A 16,072-nucleotide genomic window follows, 5' to 3' on the forward strand; every position below is an offset into this window, starting at 1 on the left:
ACCGACCCGCGCTGACCGCATCCCGCCCCGCGGAGCGCCGCCGCCGCTCTTCCTCCTCCTCCTCCTCAGCGGGATCCCGCCGAGACCTGCTCCTGCCATTGCAGCGCGCTCAGTCGCTTCTCGCCAATACTGGGCTTCCTCTGCCTCCCTTCACCCCCGCCTCGCCCCATTTATCGGCACAGCGAGGGGCTCCCTCCAGCCGCTTCCCCTGCCCCGGCGCCGCTCAGCCCCGCTCCGCGCCCCGCCGCCGGCTACAGAAACCTCCCGGAGGCTCTCCCTTTAAGTGGACCCGGTCAATCCCCCCCTCCCCACCGCACACACACGCACACACACACGCATACATACATGCACACACATACACAGACACACACACTCCTCCTCTTCTCCCTCCCCTTCTTTCTTTCTCGTTTTGCCCATTTCTTGCAATCGGAGTTTATTCCGCAAACGCGTTCGTTACACAACTGCCCCCCCACCCCGCACACACAGACACCCCTTTCCTCTCCCCCAGCAACAAACAAATCGGGAGGCACTAGCAAATGCACGGAGACGGTTAGACACAAGGCCAGAAACTTACCTGCTCCACAACCAGCTGCCAAAGTAAAGGTTCACTTAAGCTCCCCCCCAAAAAAATCAATTGTCCTTCCTTTTTAAAGGTTTGCTCGCTCCTTCCAAAAAAAAAAAAAAAAAAAAAAGGAGAGAAGAGAAAGAAAGAAAGAAAGAAAGAAAGAAAGAAAAAAAAAACCTTCTGGTTCCCAACTCGGAGCAGTCACTCTTTACAATTTATTTTGTCGTACATCATTTGATCACCATGAATTAGCAACAGCAAGAAAATGTACGAGAGAGAGAGAAGGAGAGAGAGAGAAAGAGAGAGAGAGAGCGCAGAGCTTTCTGCAAGAGAAGAAGAAGAAAAAATGTACGTGTGACAAATTATGCTACCAAGAAACAACACATCATTATCCTTGGGCCTGGGGCTCAGTGAGTCGTAACGAGAGTAATAGGAAATCCACGGTTGGGGAGAGAAACGGTCGTGCATGGCCAGTGGAGAGAGACCATACAGGGGGATGGATGCTGGAGAGACTCGCAAAATTATGGCTCAAGGCTATTGTAAAAATTGTCGAGCGTAAATGACTGCGATTTCAAACATCTTTGGAAGAAAGAAGGGGAAAAAGCGAGCCCCCCCCCCCCCCCCCGCCTCCCTCCCTCTCGCTCTCCCTCTCTCTTCTCTCTCTCTATAAAGAACCGTCAAGTTTTAGTGCGCATTGCTAATTAGTCAATTTCTCTCTGCCTTCACAGGCTGGCGACTTTGCTGCTGAGCTGAAACTGCTAATTTCTGTGACCAGCTTTTTTCTTAGCTGTGATCTGGATGAATGAGTAGCTGTCTCACAGAGATGACAAAAATAAACTCTAATCCCCCCAAAAATTTCCACTACATCTTTCTCATGCATAGATTTATGATCTTCAAGGGCCCTGTGCAATATGCAAACTTTTGTGTGTATGTGTTGCTGGGGGGGGATGGATGGGGAGGGGGGAGTAAGTCTTGTATTCAGGTTGCACAGTATTTGCTTTGTATTTCTGTTCTCCCCCCACACCCCAGGAGTGATGAAAATAATGTCTGGTTTCAGTAGCCAATACATTGTCACCCCCCATCCCCTTGTATTCGTATTATTGCTTTGACAGGATACATCCTCCTTCCTTGCAAGTCTGATGAGGCTGGAGGGGTGGAAGGGAGAGAAAGTGAGGCTACTAAATGGTGTTAGTGGTAAAACGTTCCTTTTACATTTGTTCCCCTGCACTGTTCAAGATTTATGATCTTGTTTGAAGGCATATTTTCTCTATCGTTTTTTCTGGTTAGACAACCGTCTCTGAACTTCACTGTCAGCTCTTCAACAGATAAGGGTTCAGAAGTCACATTTTTTTATTGGAAGATTAGCATATTGTCAGATTTGTCTTTCGGTTTCAAGACTTCGCAAAGCAGAAGCCTGAACCAAATGGCAGGAAAGCAGCTGCTATTTCACAAACATAACCTTTCAACTTTCTGCCAGAGCTGATACCCTAGAAACGTGCATAGCACAGCCCATGGGCTAGGGCTTTGTTTTGGTTTTTGCTCCTTTATAGTTGTAAGAAGCAGAGGGAATTCTTATTCTAGGCATTTTGGCCTTTTTCTTTCCACCAAAGGACATTTTGGTCGAGGACATGTTCTCCACACTTTATCTCATGATATATTGTACCCTCACATTTATGGCTCTGTTCTTCTGTTGTCAAACCTCCAATTGTCAAAAAAAAAAAAAAAAAAAGGTGGAATGTGTGCCCTTGAATGAAATGCACATGAAAGGAGACTGGAACAAGCACTCACAGAAAGTTTTACCTGGTGTGAAAGCCTTGAGCCCCATCCCCTTTCACAGATGATGCTCAGGCTCCCATTAATTAAAACACACACCAGGAGTGGGACTTCGAATGCCAGGTCTCATGGTCTTTGACTTGGCCAAGGATGCCAATGCATTTACAGAGCTGGAGTCAGATTGCTCAGGAATGCAAAGGACTGGAACTGAAAGGCATCAAGGCAGTTTTTACTTTTATTTATTTTCTGGTGAGCTTAATAAAGAAGTTCTGCCATATCCCTCTCTTTTTCCTTGCCAGATAGATCTCTTCCCCCTCCCTTGGATGTCAATTACTTCTGCAAGAAATTTCCAAGAGAGGTAAGGCAGCTGGTGTTGTGGGGAATGGTATTCTTCCCACAATGACACCATCCTATGCTGTTTCTAAAACCATGTTCTTTGATTTGCTCTAATTGTGGCTTCCTCCCTGCTGTATCCTGTTGGCCACACAGATTTTGACCCTATTGAGATGAAGAGAAATGTGAATCACAAGATGCCTCCATTTTGATAGTAGCTGGTGTCTTCAGTGATGTGAGTTGTCTCCCAACTGTAGTAGATGGGAAGAATGATTTTTATATCACGCTTTTTATGCTGAACTTTGCTGCCATAATTGCTGTAAATAAACCCCATGTGGTTTTTTATCAGTTTGCACTGACTGATGTGTCACACACACCACTGTAAGCTGCCAAAATACATCCTGGTAGCAAGTTTCTTGGACTAGCATTCTGGTATGTTTTGCTCTTTAGTGGAAAGACCTGGTTAATTTTTATTTAACTTCGCTACACTAACTCGGGTTGAAATAAAGTTCAGTCTTAACTTACATGTGTGATTTGTGGTGACTTATGAAATACATTGGAGAAATATTTCCAAAATCCTGTATGGTATGGTATTTTCTAAACAGTCTTAAATATTTTGAAGGGAAACTTACAAAGTTTCTAAGTTGGGTGCTTGATTTCAAAGTAGAAAATTAAAGTTTCATCTCTTACAGATGGCAGCTGTTAACAGAATGTGCTTGCTTTCTTCATCTGTTACTCCCAGACCTGCATCATGTAAAAATTATCCATTTTTTCTCTTTGGAGCAAAAGTAGGTGTACTTTATACTTGTTTAAGCAGGGACTTCATATCTCTAATTTATATATCTATCTAAAACAGTCACAGACTTCAGGGCAACCACTGGGAGCAAAGACCCTCTCCCCTGAGGCACTAAATATGTAAGAACCCTGAAGTTTTCTCTATCATAGCTGTAGGGATCTGTTCCTAAACTGGATTTCCAAAGAACAGTGGGCAGTGGCCCATGCTTTCCTCTTTTCAAAGCCAGAGGTTTGGGGATGTTGTGTTTTTTGTCATCATCCTTTTCCTCAGCTCTTTCCATCCCTGCAGGTTCCTCAGTTTACCAAAGTTCGATTGCAGAGGCTCGTGATGGGGAGGTCAATGCTAAAAGATCCAAATCACATCTTGCCGTTTAAGGAAGAGGTCCTAGTGCAGAAGAAGCTTTTATCAAGACAGGATAAAAGTCATTGAAATCCTAGAGAACAAACTCAGTAAATATACAAGTGAAATACATTTCAGTAAGATTAATTTTATAAAAAAATGAAATTTTGAATGCTTTTATTGTCTCTGCTTGTAATAAAAAATATATCTCTGCACAACTGATGTTTTATGGAGGATTTTTTTGCATGTTTTGTTGTGATCTATACCAGTATCCTGATATATGTCAAAATCAAGTTACATGCACAGTATCTTTATTGTTAAGAACTGAAGTAAGTGTCAATTCTGAACACCTGCCCTTTTGTCATTGAGATTGCTGTCAGAAACAGAGCTTCAGCTGCCTCCCCTCTCTGGGGCACAGAATTTGTCTTTTGTGCAAGTCATCTGGCTTGCTGAACTCTCTCAACAACAGCCTGCATTTCTGCCAGTGTTGCATTTCAAATGGTAGAACAGTGATTCTGGCACTCACCAGAGCCACCTGGATGTGGATGGGATCTACCACCACAGGGAAAGAAAGTTCTTTCCAAGGGCCTTCCAGAAAGGTAAAGGCTACAGGTGGGCTGGGTTGTTTTTGTTGGACAGCAAGCTGTACTGTTTGGACAGATCTGAGCACACAGGTCCCTTTTGAGATGAGCACATTTTGAGGTACAAGTGCTGCACGAAGAGATGAACAAGAGCAGTAGTGGCAGTTCCCAATGGCATTGCTACTCTTGCTGAACCTTGTTGTATAATCCACCCTGGGGCTTCTGACGTGGCAGTCTGTAAGCTCACACTTCTGAGGGCAGACCTGGGATCCCAGTGCACTGCTCCTGGAGTACAGATTAACTACTCACTTCATCCCTGGCAGTGTCAGTGTAGGAGTAAGGCAGGAGTGGAGGATTTCAGGAGGCTGTGGTGGTGGTTGTTAGACCCACGAGTCTGGACAGCTGGATTCCCACCGCTGGCACACAGTTGACTGTACTTATGCTGGCTTGCACACTTTAGTTTAGCACCTGGGAACTATCCAAAGCTCCTGAGTGCCTTGTGGTTCCCTGAGGAAACCCTTGCCCTGAAACCAAGGAGATCTGAGGCACTGCTAGGAGCTGGGAGGGCAAGAGAATGAAAAGTTGTCTTGAGTCTAATAATACAGATGTTAACAACCTTGACCCAGGTGCATTCTTTAATATCTCTGTGCTTCAGTTAACAAATGCTAAAAAGGGTTTTCATTAGTGCAGTCCAAGCCTCTCCCAGCTTGTGGTTCCTCAGCCCTGCTGAGCACATCTGCCCAGCTTCACACCCAGCTGGGTATTTCTGAATGTTTACTATCACAATTGTGATGCCAGTGGCTACTGGCACCGTGTGACTGTAGAGACTGGCACAACTGGGTCCTGAGGTGTCACAGGCATCCTCCTTGCCTGTGAGGTGCCCTGATTAATCCATGCTTGCCTAGTGCTTTGAGATTCCTCCAGGACTACTGACTGGTTCTATTTATACTCACAGATACATTATGAAGTATTGTTTCTGTGCCTGAGTGTATAAAACCCAGAAATTTTACTGTAACAAAGAGTCATAATACTATTAAGTATTCAGACTTTTGCCCTATTTACCCAAAATTCTAATGGGGGTGGACTGAGTGCTGCTACGTAGTACCCTAAATGAGTGCTCCTAAGAGGACTGAAAGGCAAGTTGTTCCTTCTCTCACAGTCCACAAAAAGGCAATAGAGTAAATGACATTAAAAAAAAAAAAAGTCATTTAATGCAATGCTGTGCAATCAAGATGACATGAATAAAGTTTGTAGAAAACCAGCTTCTGAGATATCAAAATATAAGGTATTCCCTCTGAAAGAGTTATTAAAATAACTTGGGGGGGAGGCAGAACTCAGAACTGTTAAAAGAAGCAGCTAAGCTTGGGGAAATTGCAATCTAAAAGCAAGGTGGATTAAGCAAATCCTTCTGTACAGAACCATGCTACAACTAGGAACCCTCTAACCATCACTTGGAAAAGCTTACGCTCTGGGACTCGATTTTCAGGCATATAATACGAGCTTTAGTGATTGTGTCTGCACTGTACTCCCAATTAAGGGATACTCTCTCGTGCTTAAGTCCATTTCTGTTCAGGAAAGCATTTAAGCATTTCTTAAACCATATTCTTAAGTACTCTCTTGAAAGGGAATGCCTTCCTGTTGTGGGATATGTGTCTGCATTTGCCAGTCAGTTTGGCTGAGTTTTCCCAGCTTGGTGCACCACAGGACTCATTGCAAAACTAAGAGGAGGATACACTGGAGCAAGTGACACTGCTGATTTCTCAAAAGTCACAGTCGGGCTTTGTAAGTGTTACATCCCAGTTGCTTGGTTTCTCGAGGCAGCATTTTGAGATACATGGGGGAAAGGGCAAGCTTCAGAGCAACAGGAGCTAACTGGATTGCAGTAGCTAGAGCACATTTTTCTACTGAAGAAATATATAATACATAGGTTTATTGTGACTCTCATAAGCCCCAAGAGAACACTATCAGTTTTTAAGGGAGAGAGGAGTTGCAAAAAATTTTTTTAAATCCCTTTCAAGCAAAATCTGCTGACAAAGAGTTCTGTTCTCCATCAGTCTAAGTGCTCTGGGGACAGAAATCTTTCCTATAGTGCTCCATTTTAACTGACCCAGGATTGTCTTGTCCCTTTGGATGCAGCAGAGAGGACTCACTGGATGTCCAGTCCTTCATGTGGAATAATGACGTGAAATAAATTGTGGCATTAGCTTTGACCACCAAAATGCTTGTTCATTAACAATTTTGGCGGCACAGGTGTAAAAAATAAAAGGAAAGTTGAGTTAAGACTTACGGCTTCCACTTGGTTTTCTCCACCTTTCTAAGACAACACAGAGCACCTTGTGACCTGGCTGCTTGTAGACTAGGGCTGTGCTTAAATAGTACAGTCCTGTTCTGCTGCAGAGGGGAAGAAGGTGATGTCTCTTGGTCTCTCTCTGGAGAGCATGTGCCATTGCTTTCTCAGTAACCAGACTTAGCACCACTGGGAAACAGTGAATGTGCTGCTTCTCCCCTTCCCCAGATTATATTCTTAAACTCAAGACTTCATCATTCAAATAAGTTTGCTGAGAGAAAAAAACACAAACACAAAACATTGAGACAGGGCTCCATGAGATTAAAACCAGGTAATCTTTAACTTTATGTAGTCAGTGAAGGTCAAGCATTATTCCCCTGACTGGCGTTGACCCTCACTAGCTGGTGAGGGTGATTTTAGTGAAATCCAGCAGTGGCTCCAACTGAACCCAACTAGCTACCCAGATAAACAAGTCCTCTGTCTTGTTTCCACCAGGTCCAACTGCAGAATAGCTGTCTGAGGCTGGTGTAGCATTGTAAAAACACCACTTATTTATTTATTTTATTTTTTTTTTTAATCTGGGATTATATAAATTTGGTATCAGATAATCGGGGTGGGGGGGAGGGGAATTGTGAGAAGGAAAAGAATCCCTTTCCTTTGTTCAGGTGTTCCTCTGCTTCTCAGCAAAGTGGGAAGTTGTGTCCAGCTCTCTGTGGTTCAAATCTGGCCCAAGCAGTAGAAACCAAAAAGAAGTCATCACTGAAAGGCTGGCATGGCTCTGTGTGTCACCAGCCAGCTCGTTCAGCCCAGCATTTAGTTCACATAATAAAAATATCCTTTTATTTGGCTCTGAGTGACATTGCCTTGGAATACAAGCAGATCATCTGCTTTCTTCTTTGTCAGGAAGGATATGCCAGCCATTCACAGCTGGAAATTGTTCCCCTGCACCTTTTCAAAGATTTCCATGGTGTCAAATGGGAAAAGTGAGGAAATCAACAGCAGCTCTATTTCTGTTGTACCAGAGGATGAAGAGAAGACTAGTTTTCTCAGATATCAACAAGCTCATTCATGAGCCCTGTATTGAAGGTTAAAAAAGTGGGTGTGAAGAGAGATGTCATTAATCCTAAAGAGTGGTGATGAAATAAAACAAAGCAATATGTGATGTTGGAGCCCAGTCATGAGATTTGAATCTTTTTTTTTTCCCCTTAAGCTCAAGTTGCCTGGGTGATTTTCAGGTACCTATTGCCCACAAGATAACATCTTCCTGTCTGCCCAATGCCTCCTATTCATTTACACCAAGATATAAATAAGCATCCCAAAAATTCTAGGGCTGAGAAGTAACACCAGAGAAAAAAAAGAAAAGGCTTCCATTTTAACTTCATTTGGATACAGCTCTTCAGCAGACAGTTCATTGCTGACATAAAGGGACAGTCCTGGTGGACCCAGTAACTGCTCACACAAGCTGTGAATCTGGCCCACTACTATTTTTCCTATGATAAAACCGGGGGACAAGCAGAATTAATAGCATCCTTTTGCTGAGAAATTAATTCTTTTTTTCCAAATTAGACATATTTTAGTTACAAAAGATTGCAAAACTGTTCAAAATAATAAAAACTTGGGATTTCTGTGCTGCTTGTCTCAAGAATAGCTATGATGATGATTAAAAAAGAACGAGATTAAAAGGAAATTTATTTATTGCTCCTTGGCTTTGGTTTCAGACCTGAATGGATTTTAAGTGCCAAGTGACAAACCCTTTAAAATAGGGTTAACAATGGAAATTTTGTCTTTTTTTGTCTTTAAGCCACCATGGCACTACTGTAACATCCAGGCTTTTTCACAGCCTCAGGTCCACTGTCAAGACAGACACTGACTAGTGACAGACACCCAGACTAAAACTAGGGCAGTGACCTGAGTTATTTTGGAGTTACAGCTCAACATACAAGATTTCATGCAGTAGCTCTGATGACAAAAATGAATTTACCACATGGAATCTCACAACATATTGTGCGGTAACTCAGAAAATAACTTGGGTTACCATTGCAAATATATATATATATATATATATATATATATATATATATATATATATATATATATATATATATATATATATATATATATATATAAATAAAATACACATTAACAGCATTTATAGACACTGATCTATTAAGTCATTTTCCTACACTACCTTCAGACCTTTTGTCTGAAGCAGAAAAACCATCATTAAAGCTATGGTTTGCCAGACAATTACTTTGTCAAATCTCAAGAAATTGCATAATAAATTGTATACATGCATCAAACATGAACAGCAGAGGGGTATAACAAGCTGTGTATTTCCAGTCCACTTGTTCTTTCATCTAAACAGTAGCTGTTGTTTTGAAGAGTAATCCTATGTTCTTTTCAAGGCACAAAATGTACATATACATTTATCTATCAAACTAAGTAGAAATAATTGAAACACTTAATATGCACAGTAATAAAGAAATGCATGAACAACTTCATTATTAATGTCTATTGATTATTTATGTTTTCAAATAGGCAAATGTAGCTACTAATATTTTATCATGTTAGTCTATATGTGCATTTTGGCTTTACCTGTTTATTGGCAAGTTTACTATCCACATTATGGGTATTTTTATTGCTGTACACTCATTTGCTATGCGCATAACTGAGGTCAGTTTACGAACTGACTAGTGTTTACTCAATTTGATTACTATGTAACATTGCTGAGACTATTCTCCCTTTGGAAAATTAACTGTACAAGGAAGCCCAGTAAATCTTTACTTAAAAATTCCAAACTTTAGATTGATTTCAGCAGTGGGTCTATATTGATCTAAAAAGCTTTGCGTTCCTAACTAAAAACTAATCTTTATTTCATCCTTTAGTGACTGCAGCCATAAATATGTTCACTCATACTGGAGTTTAGTGGATTAATGGTTATTGGAGATTGTGGCTTCCAACTGGGGTTGGTAAACCTTAACCTTTGGAGGACAACATGAAGGCATTTACCCCTTGTCATCTGTAATAGCTGGGTCCCCTTCTGACAGTTACCTGGGTGTTAAAGAGGAGGCAGAGCAGGGCATAGGAATTAAAGTACCAGTGGCTCACTTTATCTCTCCAATCACTCATCATACTGACCACTGTACCTGATGCAAAGGCATGGAAGTGAAACAATTTGTTTCATCTGTGATAACAGTACTCTGAAATTTCCAAGCACTAGAATTAGTTGTTCCTCAAAATTAATGGACAGAAGTCTTGTGTCTCCTTTCATTTCACCATATTTGTGGGAGATGTTCTATGTGACTCAGGACACATCTTTCTCACTGTCTCTGACAGTGAGATTTTCAAAGGCAGCTGGTAGGAGACATTGCCTTACATTCCACTGCAGTGACTTACTAGTTACTATCCCAAACATAATTACACTAATTGTTATAAAAACCGTAATTGCAATAATGTCTTGCAGTAGGGTTTATTCCAGAATGTCATGTTCTGAAATAGATGTCAATTAGCACTTAAGTTATGAACAAGCCATCCCTACAAAACTTTAATTCACTCAAGTCAGTTTAAGCAACTCAAGAAAGCAATGTGAGGGTAGAAATTATTCCCACATGTAAGGACTGAAAGATCTGCCCTAACTTTTCATTAAAGAGAATAATGATTATTGAGAACATAAAAAAATTATTTCATTAGCAATACAGAGAAGGTTTCATTGGAACACGAAATATACAAAATGGTAGATGTCAAGTGATTATATTAACAGACACAATTCAATATCCATTGTTCCAGAAAATATACTGAGCTTAAAAGAGAGATTTCTTCTGCAAGAAATACTGACTCGAGCCTGCCTACATTTAAGGGAGAGATTTATTTTTCATAAGCAGGTACCATCTTGTGACAGTCATTTCTATAATTATTCCCATTTACGAGGATAAGGGATACTTGTGTCAAAAAAGGGTGCCTGGTTTTGGAAACTGATTTAAAAACCTTTCTTTCTATTTCTATTAATTCTTCTATTTTTGCAAATCAAATTCCTAGGAAGGGAGAGAGCTTTTGTAATAACATAGAATTGCAGTTGCTGGCAGCTGTTGCAAATGATTCCAGGCAATTTACGTCCCTTGAGACATTTTCCCAACATCAAGGTAATCAGGGCCAGTGGGATATAATCTGGGAACAGTTTTAACAACAGTTTTCCTATCCTGGACCAAAAAACACAGTCCCAGTGGAGATGGAGGTTGCCTGTTGTGCCTTGACATGCACTCCTAACACTTAGCTGCAGATTTTGCATCTGTTTTGTTTATTAAACTAAGAGTGATTACTCAAATATTTAAACAAAGGTAACAACACCGTGGGAATACCAGACATCTGCTAATAAAAATGTTGCCCTTATCCTAACATTTCATTTGTTTACCTTTCCCATCTTCCTTCAGTGTTCTCTGACCCATTTCCCAGCTTCAGATTGCTTCAGATTTTACTCAAGAAGGTCAAAATGCCCAGGGGTGCATGGGGTGTGGCCCCACTGCTTGCTGTGCTCATATCAGATGGAAACAGGATTTCTGGGGGGTCTTGTACAAGCTTTGGCTATCAGCAACAACCACTGGGGCTTTGTGAAGATAATCTCAATTTTAATAACAAAGCATTGGCTTTCTGAAGTGTGTAGGTTACTAGAAATCTTTGATGATCTGGACTTAAGTTTGTTATCCCTTAGTTGGCAAAACCAGGCTTAAACTTTAAACTGAAGACAATGGAAAGAGCAGAGGGTCCTTCTGCTGCAGGAGACTGAGGGGAAAAAAATCCATCCCTGTTCCCCCTTCAAACGTGCAAGTGTACACAAAATGATGGCATTTAAGATTATCCTAAAAACATTAGCTCATTAACAGTGCCTAAAAGCTTTGTGCCATATAAATAAAGTCACAGTAATTGCGGGTATTTTCTGATTGCCCTTGGGGTGGAAACAAGAAGGAATGGTCAAATGCTAAAGCTGATCTCTCTGGTTTACATTGAAAGCCTCCTCTGAATGCACATGTATTTGATGCCACATAGACAGCAGCAGCAAGAAGAATGAAATTGGTCTTTTTGGCCCAGCATGAAGCAAGAAAAGCATGCAGTGCTGTGCATCAGCTAGAAGAGATTGTCCCTCCCTTCAGCACCAGCTGTAGAGATTTTCCAGCATGTGGGAAATACCTTCATCTGCCTGCCTGGGAGGAACAGAAGGAAAATGGGTGTGCCTTTTGACTACCTATTCCTCTGGTAGTGCAGACCCAGTGGTTGTGAGAGCCACTGCTGTAGAGTCATTGTTGGCAGGAGAGCGCAGCGCCCCAGGGAGCAGTGGTGACAGGAGACCACCAAGCTGATTTTTTCTGAATCAGTTTAGTGAAACAGTGTCAGGGCAAGGAGACCAGCTCTAAGTGCTACCAGACTATTGGGGTGAACAAGTCTGGATGATGGCACAAAGCAAGGGAAATGAGAGTAGACACTTGCTGTTTTCTGGCTGGGAAAGGAATATATGGAATGGGCATGGGTTTTTTTCTGTGAAGAAGGCATCACAGGCATCATCAGGTGAGGTGTAAAATATTTCTAGGAATCTTTGTTAAACCTATGGCATCTCATCATTCGTGGTCATCTAGCTGAGATTAAAGTAGAGCCACCTAGAGTAAGACTGCTGTTCTCCTCTGGGAATGCCAGGCTGCTTAGAATGTTATAGGAAAAAATCAAAGGAATTAAAAATGACCACATCATTTCACACAGCAGTAAATATGTCATAAGGATTTTTTATCACATGGACTTGATGCACATTGGGCAGTAAGAAAATAGATTTGATCAACAGGAATAACTGCCCTAGAGCTAATATGATCTACTGAGTCACAAATCCTCTTTTTCATAATGCTTAAATACGGATTTACATGATGGACTATAACAACTCCAAATGCACCATTTATATTTATCATGCAAATAATGATGAGCTTTCAAATTAGAATGCAGATCAAAATAGCACACTAGTTATTCAAATTGCTTCTTGGTTCAGAAATTCACTTTTTTGAATAGTTCAAAAGTATCAACTATTTCGACTGTGAGTGTGCATTCCTGGGGCCCATGTGAGTCATGTGCACATGAAAGTGGTCCTGCTGAACTCGGTAGGTTTCCTCAGCTATATAATGTTGCTTATGGCTGAATTTACCTGAAGGAGAGACATCAAAGTCAGAAAGGAGACTTTCTTTTTCCTTGTCAACTTCCAAAGATTCTGTGAGCTGATCACAAAGACCATGTTAGCACTCACTGTTTGCTGCCAGGAGAAATATTTCTGTGTCCAAAGCATATATGATCACTAGTATGCTATTTTTTCTGTTCTTTTCTTCTTCCACAATTCATTACTTTAAGAAATGCAAGAAACTTTGCTAGGCTCCTCTATATGTGCATGCACCTTCAGAAATCTTGTGCTACCCTCTCTAAGCCTACTTTTGCACCCCTGGGCTGCATACAAGCCCTTCAGCTTGAGTGTGCCTAGTGTAGCTCCTGCATTTGGTGTTTATATCTTTAATAGTTAAGCAGTAAATTGTTCTCCAGACTGTCCAGCATTGCTGGAAAATGGGAACATTTTCACCTTTGATACTAAGATCCCAGCCAGGGGTGGCTTCTGTGTTTCTCCAATGCTAAAAGCTAGTCTTGTGCAAAAAGGCCAGTACAAAGGTCTTACAAGTCAAGTTATTCGAGTCCTCCCTCAGCCCTGAAAATCGTTGCTGATTGCTGTAGTTTGCAGCAGACAACAGGCTTTTTTTGGCTGTCTTTCAGTAGAAAGGTGAGGTCTAAAAATAATTGAGGTTCAGGGGATACTAGAAAGCTCAAAGGTTATTTGGCATTATCTTTTCCCAATCTCTACCCATCTCCCCCTAAACAGACAGAGTCCATCCCCTTCTACTTTCTCTGAGTTAATTATAACTTGCACTGAGTAGTGTCATGGAGAGAGACATAAAAAGCAGCAACACTAATAGTACTCAAGGGGAATTTAGCAGCTCTACAGCAGAACAAAAATCTCCCAGCAAAGAGTTGTGGCAATAAATGAGCCAGTTTGATACCAGTCAAAGTCCACATGCAGATAGATTTATTTGCTCTATATTGGCCATGCTTTTCCAATTTCATGAGACCGGGATATTTCTGCAGGAAGGATTCCACGTTTAGTTTGAGGCAGCATGTCCCTCTGTAAAAGCATTCACTGGCCACTACACCAACACAGGGACACTGGAGTTCAAATAAGCTTTTACAAATCCCCAGGAGGGGAAGAAAAAAAAGACTTGGCAACTTCTTGGAAAGAAATATTTGAAATTACATTTCAGCACAGTTGAGGGAGAGTAGATGGGGGTGTCTTGCTGCCTCTGTGCCCTCTTGGGACAAATCAGAGACAGCCAGAAGCAACCATGTTATGATCAGAGCTGTTTGGGGGCTTCCCCAGCCTGGATTCTCCTGAGCTGTGTGCTTGATCTCAGATCAGGGGCAGAGAACAGCATGGAGCTGATGCAGGGAGCAATACAAAACAGCCAACATTTAGCTGCTTGCTTCTGTTTAATCTGTTTGTGCTCTTTTAAATGTTAGGCAAATTCTCAAGATCACTAGTACCTTACTCAAGTCAACAGCTAGAGGGGACAATGTTAAGATACTCATAGCTGGAATCCCAACCAGCCAGTCTCCTTCCTTCCCTTCCATTATTACTGGCTTATCCAAAGTATCATACTCTTCCACCTGAAATTCAGCTGCAGTCCTTCCTTCTTTCTCCTTCTCCCTCTCTGGTGACCTCTCTTTGTCTATTCTCAGCAAGTAGTTATCAGGCTTTTCATTAATGATCTGAGCAGCCTTTCTTTTCTGGCCTATTTCCCCTTGTAGGAGGAAAATGGTTGTTTTTAATCCAGAGGGTCAACAAAGTAGCAGAGATATAGCAAGAATTCACTGGGTTCATTTAACTATATTTTGCTGCAGAATTGTCCCTTGTGATGGCCAAATTCCTACTTGCAAAGTATGTTGACAACCATGATCCTTGGTAAAATGAACAGAATGAAGCCAGTGTTGTGGACACCATCCCAGTTCAGAATCCATATCTCAGAGATATCTATTTCCTATGGAATATCTTCACATAATGGAGGGCTTGAACTCGTGCTGTGAACTCATGCCCATGACTTGGATCAGACAAAACTGACAAAAGCAAAAAAGTGTTTCTGAATCTGCACATAACTGTCCCCAACACCAAAACAGCAGTTAAAATTTAATGCTTAAAGGTCTGAAAACATAAGAATGATCTCTAAGGTCTGGAATTTGTAGCTTATATTTGTTTTTTGGGCTGCCTGAGACATGCTGCCTATGCAGTGCAGTTGATGGGGAAGTGTTGTCTGTCTAGAGAAGCTGCAAACCTTTTCCTGTGACTAGGGCAAAGGCAGCAGAGAGCTTTGAGAGCCATGGATCTGTGGGGAGCCTGACTTCGTTTTTACTTGTTTCCCTTCTTTGCAAAAAGATAAAGATTTTCTGTTGGTACTTCTAGCCAATTTCTACAGCAGTGAAGATATCCAAATGGCTGTTCCAAGTCTTCCAGGCACTCCATAGACTTTTCTCCAGATGGAAAAGACCAATAAAGTGCTGAAAACTCTGATGGAGAGGATAAAATGTAAAGAGAAAAAAAAGTCCTAAATGCTGATTAAACACAGAAAAGTAGAAGCATTTCCCATGATTTCTTGTCCCAGTGTTCAAGTCAAACTGAGTTTGTTGGCTACCACTTGGTCTTTTTCTAAGGTTTATGAAAAATAAACAGTCCTCCTGTGAAATTACATTGAACGAGCACCAGATACAGAGCTCCCTTCCCCCATCACCTTTCTGCACTGTTTCAAAGACTTACTTAATGATTTACATTGTTCACAGAGTCACTCAAGCAGGCAAAGTGGAATTCCACCTGATCAGTAACATGGGGTACTTCCCATCTGAGCTGGAGTGCATATAAGTGCAAGTTGAGCTCTTTGTCAGCTCTCCTAACGTGCCAAGAGCTATATGGGAACTGCAGAGGTGACTATAGATTATAAGGGCAAAAAATCTGCTTTTATTTTTGCAATGGCATAAAAAAAAACCCCATAGAGAATGTCATTAGGACAAGGGACAAAGTGAACGTATGCACATCAACACATTATCCAGCCTCAATAGCACATGGTACATTGTCTCCATTATCAGACAAAAAAACCTCACAAGAGACAGAGATCAAAGGGTTAGCTTTTCAGTGATCTTGTCATGCGGCTTCTTAAATGATAATGTAAAGGTTTTAAAAAACATTTACCGTAATTTCTGCTAAGTGTCACAGCCTAGTGAACCATTAAAAGTGAAGCAGCTCACTGAACCGCACGGAAGTGAACAGATGGAATTCCACCCTCCCT

This window comes from Molothrus aeneus, chromosome 1 (assembly GCF_037042795.1).
Source record: "Molothrus aeneus isolate 106 chromosome 1, BPBGC_Maene_1.0, whole genome shotgun sequence".
NCBI classification, from domain to species: domain Eukaryota; kingdom Metazoa; phylum Chordata; class Aves; order Passeriformes; family Icteridae; genus Molothrus; species Molothrus aeneus.